The following is a 7,547-nucleotide window of genomic DNA, read 5'->3' as shown; positions in this document are numbered from 1 at the left end:
TGGTTTTTTTTACTCTCAAAGCCGTGATTCCCATTCACCTCCATTATAAGTCTGACAGACTGCAACGGTTTGTGTTAAAAATCTTCGTTTGTGTTCTACTGAAGAAACAAAGTCACCTACATCTTGGATGCCCTGGGGGTAAGCAGATAAACATCACATTTTAATTTTTGGGTGAACTATCCCTTTAAGACTCACAACGGGTCTCTAACTGGGGATCTTTAGCATTATTTCCTTCAGTTAATTTCATCAAGGCACATTTTCTAATAAACTAGCTTTACTTATTTATGAGGACTCCATTAATGGATTCATTACACATGGACAGTTGCATCGAAGAGGTGAAAACTTGCATTATTGCTAATGGATATGCACTGTCACAGCTCAGTCTGACTCACTGCCAAAACTGACAGTATTACACATTCTGTTTGCTTGCCGATGGAATCTGCAGACTCTTTTTTTTTAAAATTTTTTTATTTTTTATTTTATTTATTTATTTAAATTTTTTTTTTCCCACTGCTTTGTGGGAAAAATCTGCAGAATAGTTTGAGCAGAGCGTGCTATACTCTTATTGGGAGCTAAAGCTATCACTTGTTAATGATAGCAGAGCTTTCTAGAAAGTCCTGTGTCAGCAGATTATATGTTTGCCTGCTTTCATGGACATTTTCGTGGACAATGTAGGTCTAAAGAGCTACGGACTTGTATCTTCTGCATAGTGTTCATGGATGGCCCATCCAGCAGACTCTTAACAAACGATCCAAATATACCAGACTGATAAATAATTGAGCGTGAGCTTTGAATAATTCAGCGCACATGTTAATGTCTGGTCGCTGGGATAGTTTTGGCGAGTGGATGTAAAAGAGATAAATATTTAGTAAGAGAATAAGAGGGCTCAGGTTTGTCCCACAGAGAATTTAGGTACAACACCTTTTGGCCCTCCACTAAGCGCCAGATTTCATTTGCATATGTTAAAATAGGAGTAAATGCTTGTAGTAGCAACGTGAAACTTTAACTGATAAAAATGAGCTTTTTTCTTCCTATGTTTGACGTTTTTTGTTCTTTTTCCAGCCTTTGTTGAGGATGTGTCGTCTGCATGTTATCTTAACTCACTGTGAAGAGGTCAGAAATGAACTCGCTGTGAGCCTCCAGGGGGGTTGAGGAAGTCGTCTTGGAGCTAGCCTAGTTTTCAGCCCAGTTAGAATAACGCAGTGGTCATCACTCAGTCCGCTAAGAATAGCGACAGATGACGGAGGCTCAATGGAGCTGGAGTTACAGGTCAGCGCTGAGCTTTGAGAGCTACACAGGTCCCCAGTCAATAAAAAAAAAATCATTTTTTATTTTTCTTCGTAAAGTTTGAATGATCTGAAACACAGACTACATTTAGAGTACATTTACATGACAATGATGCACTAAAAACTGACGACAACATTGTGAAAACATTAGCTATGTTTCCATCTACCTATTTTGATGGGCATTTTGGAATATCGCATAAAAAACCGCTGGATGAAAATACCAAGATGCGCATAAATTCTAAAAATGTGCATAAAAACTTATTTCACACAATTGAGTAGAATGAACTTTTTATCTGATAAGAAAAAATGTTCATAAGCTACAATGGAAACACATCTACCGAAAAAGTCATGCTTCATACACCGCTACACTAGACAATGAAGCTTTTCTGCCTATGAAATTTCACTAATTAAACCTTTAGTATTACAAGTCAAACACAAAATATGTCTTTTTTTGTCACATAACATCTTGTCAACACATCTTTATAACATCTTATGTTTCACAAAAGTCCTTGTTAGGTTTGATATGAGTTGGTAAACAGTTTTGCTTCATTTCCTCTGCTGTAATCATGGTCGTACCCCACAGCCTCAACTGATTAAATAGACAATTTAAGAAAATTAATTCAGCATGACTTCTCTGTCTTGATCACTGATGCTGCTGCATTGTAAGTCTCAAACGGAAATGCAGCATTCAACTAATTACTTTCATTAAATCATAAATAAAGGCCCCAGAATGTTTCTATAAATGTGACCCCACAGTCAAACATAGTTTTGATTTTTGCTAAATCTGTTTTGAGTTTCATTAAATGAACAACTTGATTTAATATCATAATGATACTACTAATATGTTAAAGCTGTTTTCACGCATTGTCACATTAAGTGACACTCTTGTTGTATTTCAGAGCTTTTTGGCATTAGTACATGCACTATCCAGTGTGCCATTGCTCAAACTTTTTGTTTTAGAGAGAGAAAGACAGAGAGAAAAAACAGTGGTTTATTCTAAAAATGAGTTCAAATTTGAGGTTTAAACTATTCTTTTTGTTGTTTTAAAGTTCTGGTTTTTGTCAGACTTTGTTCTTCTTTTGGCAGTCTGGATGTGAGTTGAATGGGAGAGCTTAATAGCTTGAGAGGAGAAATGTGACTGCAAAACAGTAGATCAATATAAAGCAATTATGACAAATGTCAGAGGTCTTTGTGAGGCATCAGCGCTCGCAATGACTGATCATAGTGCTGTCATCCACTTACAGTGTTAGCGTTCTCTTTTTCTTTAGACGTACTTTCCATTGAAAAGAATCCACTGATAAAAATACACACAATATGAATGTCATAATAGTTATAGATGGGTCATACCGGTAAGTAAAACACAGGACAATTTCATACCCATATCTTATATCTAAAAATATATAAGCAATATTGTGATATACAACAGTTCAATAGGCAAGACATTAATAATCATTATCTTACATTTTAGACAATATCGTCAGTTATGTATTTTGCTCCGATAACAGAAATAGTTCCAAATTAAGTCAAAATCTGTTAAGCATGAGCAACACACCGTAACTTTGTTACGTTCCTAAATGAATTAGTGTGTTTAAACAAATCAGTTGAGTGAGTGACTCAAATGAATAATTCAGAAAGAAATTCACTTGTCGCCACCTACTGGTGAAAAATTTAACTTGTGGAACGAGTCACTGGAAAATCCCCACCACTTTACCAAGAACAATAAATATAAAGTAACTATAACTAAAATTAGCATTCACACACCAACACTCAATATTATAATCTACAGTTGCTAAATGGCCGTGTTCTTTAAAGCAGGGTGGATTCTGGATTTTGATTGGCTGTCAATGTTTTTGTCGTTCATCAGAAAACAATCTTGTATCAATCAAGGATATTGTTCCTAGGTGTAGTTATCATCAGTGTTGAGGTAATGCATTACAAGTAACGCGAGTTACGTAATCAGATTACTTTTTTTAAGTAACTAGTAAAGTAAAAAACAGTTTCAGTGTTCCTCAAACTGAATAAAAACAGTCAAATGCAAACTCAGAATATTATACAAACCTGCAATAATTAAATATGTTAAATAAGACAAATAGCATTTATGTATTTAATCCCATTTTATTAACCAGTGTCTTTGATGACCTTCTATGATCCAATTCAACCATACTAATAAGCAAAAATGACACATTTGTGTTTCATTTTTGTTATTGCTGAATAGTGTTGTAAATATGTTAAATAACACAAATGTATCTAATCCCATTTTATTAACTAATGTCTTTGTTGCTGACCTTTGATGATCCAGTTAAACCATACTAATAAGCTCTTTGATGACCTTCTATGATCCAATTCAACCATACTAATAAGCAAAAATGACACATTTGTGTTTCATTTTTGTTATCGCTGTACAGTGTTGAACTTTCTTCTCCTGCGTTATATTCTTAATGCAATTTGTTTGAGCTGCACCCTCTACTGTACAGATGTGAGTTTACATTTCCTTTAGCCTGAGGCATATTCATTTCACTTTTGGTGTGAAAGCGCTTTTACGTTTATAAACAAAGAACTTTTTATATTAAAAACAAACAAGCAAGCCCTGGCCAGATTTAAAAAGTAACTAAAAAGTATTGTATCGCATTACTTTCCATAAAAAGTAACTAAGCAACATAATTAGTAACTTTTTTTAGGGAGTAACGCAATATTGTAATGTATTACATTTAAAAGTAACTTTCCCCAACACTGGTTATCATTATAGCTGTGATGTGGAGTGTGCTATTTTCATAGAATTAGAATCATTATTTAAATGTTATAGTTATCATGTGAATGCAACGCTGCAGTGATACAATAAAGAACTGTTCGACCGAATTCAAGGACCGGAACTATAATGTACATCATAAAACTGTAATTCTATAGGGAAACAAATATTTTTAAACCATATACACAAATTGTAGACCAAATTATCAACATAGTTAAGCTTGAATGTAACTTTCTGCATGTTGCAAATTCCGCAACTTCTCCACCTTCACCCATTTGAGGTACATTTCTCATTTCGAGTCCTGTCAGAGGGTGTCTTGCTTTTTAACGCTCCTCTGAACAGCCGTTCAGAGAGACATTTCCTCCCCAGTGAGACCCTTCTGATTTATCTCATTGCTTTACTGATGTGGAAAAGTGAAAGTGAAGCATTGACTGAAGCAGTGAGACAAAGCCTTCTTCAGAAGCCCTGCTTCAAACACGAAACACCCTCTACTGGATGATTTCTCAGGTACATTTCCATCCACCTCAGCAAGTTGGTGGTAATTATGTCCCTTACCCGTCCGCTTATTTCTTCCACTTAGAGCTGTTCTTTTCCGTAGTTATCTCATCTACTGCTAAAGCACCCATATATCTTTTTTGTCAGTGCAAACAATGCTCCCACTGCAATTCTGGTTTAATAACAGCTAGAGATGGAAACTCTGAAAAGTCACAACACATGTGCTAGGCCATTGATTTGAGACGTGACAAATTAGAGACACATAAACAACGTAACTCCATAGATCTAGATACATTCTCTGAATATCACAAAGCACAAGAGAACTACTTTGCACTACTAAGGAAAATGTTAAGTTTGCACAATATATCAACACCATATAAAATGGCAGGCCTTAACACTAATTTAAAGAGATAGCAATGGATTATTTATTAACCCTTTAAGAGCCCTCTTTCTCTCGAGGAATCCCGGTCTGATTGATCATCTTCAACCTGTTTGCGTGACATATTCATTGCTCGGTACTTCTTTTCCACAAAGTTATGTCCCTCCGAGCAGTTAATTTTAGAAGAGCTTGTTTTCGTATTCTCCAGGCCACATGAGCCTTTTCTACTTTTCTCACTATCGATCGCCAGTCCAAAAAATGCCTTTGGGGCGGCACGATCAGTGTGAAGACAAGAGATAATAAATTTTACCACAACAAATGAGCTAGCAGAACATTCAGGGTCCTGACTGCATCGCACGGCCTGGCAGAGCTACTCGTCTAACTGTGAGTGAAGCTAATGTTTATTAGGTTGGCGAATCCCCACGGGCAGCAGATAAAGAGGGATACGGATCATCCCTAATGGCCACTGAGGGGATCTGAGGACTGTGTTTGATATCACCTCACTTACAGTCATTTCACTATACTATAAGAGAGGCTGCCAAGATGTTTGAGCTCAGCATATGAAGTGATTTATATATCCATCCATCCTTCATTCTTTCTTTCTCCTTTCCTTCCTTCCTTCCCTCCTTCTGTCATCTGTCTGTCCTACGTTTCTTTCTTCCTTCCTTCTCTCCATCCATCCATCCATATCATCTGTCAGTACTTCCTTCCTTCCTTCCCTCCTTCTGTCATCTGTCTGTCCTACGTTTCTTCCTTCCTTCTCTCCATCCATCCATCCATCCATCCATCCATATCATCTGTCAGTACTTCCTTCCTTCCTTCCCTCCTTCTGTCATCTGTCCTACGTTTCTTCCTTCCTTCCTTCCTTCCTCCATCCATCCATATCATCTGTCAGTCCTTCCTTCCTTCCATCTCTCCATTCATCCATCCATATAATCTGTCAGTCCTTCCTTCCTTCCTTCCTTCCTTCCTTCCTTCCTTCCATCTCTTCATCCATCCATCCATCCATCCATTCATCCATATCATCTGTCAGTACTTCCTTACCTCCTTCTGTCATCTGTCTGTCCTACGTTCCTTCCTTCCTTCTCCCCATCCATCCATTCATCCATATCATCTGTCAGTCCTTCCTTCCATCCATCCATCCATCCATCCATATCATCTGTCAGTACTTCCTTCCTTCCTTCCTTCTTTCAATCCATCCATCCATCCATCCTATCATCTGTCCATCCTACTTTTCTTCCATTCTTCCTTCCTTCCTTCCACCCACTCCTCCTACCTTCCTTCCTATTATCTTTCAGTCCATCCATCCATCCTTCTTTTCCTACCCTCTGTCTGCCCTACTTTTCTTCCATCCATATATCCATCCATCCTTTCTTTCTTTCTTTCTTTCTTTCTTTCTTTCCCTTTCTTCTGTTGGCAGGTCTGTTTTCAGTTTTCTTTAAGGCATGTAGGGGTTTTAATAGCAAACAGAAGAGCTATTGCGTATGGTCAGGCAATACTGGGTCACTGCATCATTTAGCTTCTAAGTAACTGTGACGGCTGGAAAATGATGCCTCAATCCACTGGTCAAAGATCAGCATATAGCAGAGTTGAAGTCACAGCGGCCATTAGATTCATAACCTTTCCTCTCACGTACTTTGGCCAGGCATTAAAGGACAGGCCCACTGATTTAGTTCAGGCAGCTGAATGGCCATCATATCTCGTAGGATTAAATGTACCTTACTTTCATTATATTTCTATTCAGGGGTTGATGGGCCACATAATAAAAGTCATTTAAAGGCAATTACCCAGTGCTTTATACTACACTATACTCACTTTTGATTTATTAATATTTGGCTTAGAATTCATATGCATCTTTGGTGCAGAAAAATTTCATCAAGTATATTTAAAGAACAATTTTAGCCCAGATGTTCTGATACATGTTTCATAACAAAAAAAGTGCAATAAACGCACTTAATGTTGAAAAATTATCCAGATGATGCAAAAGGTAACAGAATGAGAAAGAAAAGAAACAGTGTTCGTGAAAGTTACTTTTGAAAGTAATACATTACAATATTGCGTTACTCCATTAAAAAGTAACTAAATGCAATACTTAGTTACTTTTTATGGAAAGTAAAGCATTACGTTACTTTTGTGTTATTTTTTGTCATCTGGGCTGGGCTTGCTTATTTGTTTTTTTAATAACAAAAAATGCAAAAGTTATATTTTTGGCAACTGTAAAGGCCCTTTCACACCAAAAGTTACAAATTAATAAGCCTCAGGCTGAAGGAAGTGTCTCAGCACGGGGACAGGAGAGGTGTCAGTGAATAAATAGGAAAACAAAGTAACTTGTATTACTTATTTGAAAAGGTAACTCAGATATTTCATTGTAAATGTAAAAGTAATCTGTTACTTTAATAGTTACTTGAAAAAAGTAATCTGATCACATAACTAGCATAACTTGCAATGCGTTACCCCCAACACTGAAAAGAAAAAGGCAGAAGAAATGTAAAGATCCTAATCACACAGAAAAGCTGCGAGCACTAGTGAGATGACAATGAGGAAGGCAAGCATGTCTAGTGTCAGATAAGTGTCATTGATATTGTTCATATTTCCCAACATGAATTCAATCACAATATCCTCTCAGAAGTGTCACTCTTGA

The sequence above is a fragment of the Sinocyclocheilus rhinocerous genome, unplaced genomic scaffold, assembly GCF_001515625.1.
Source record: "Sinocyclocheilus rhinocerous isolate Xijiao unplaced genomic scaffold, SAMN03320098_v1.1 scaffold184, whole genome shotgun sequence".
Taxonomy (NCBI): domain Eukaryota; kingdom Metazoa; phylum Chordata; class Actinopteri; order Cypriniformes; family Cyprinidae; genus Sinocyclocheilus; species Sinocyclocheilus rhinocerous.
Note: the sequence above shows the minus strand (reverse complement) of the source record.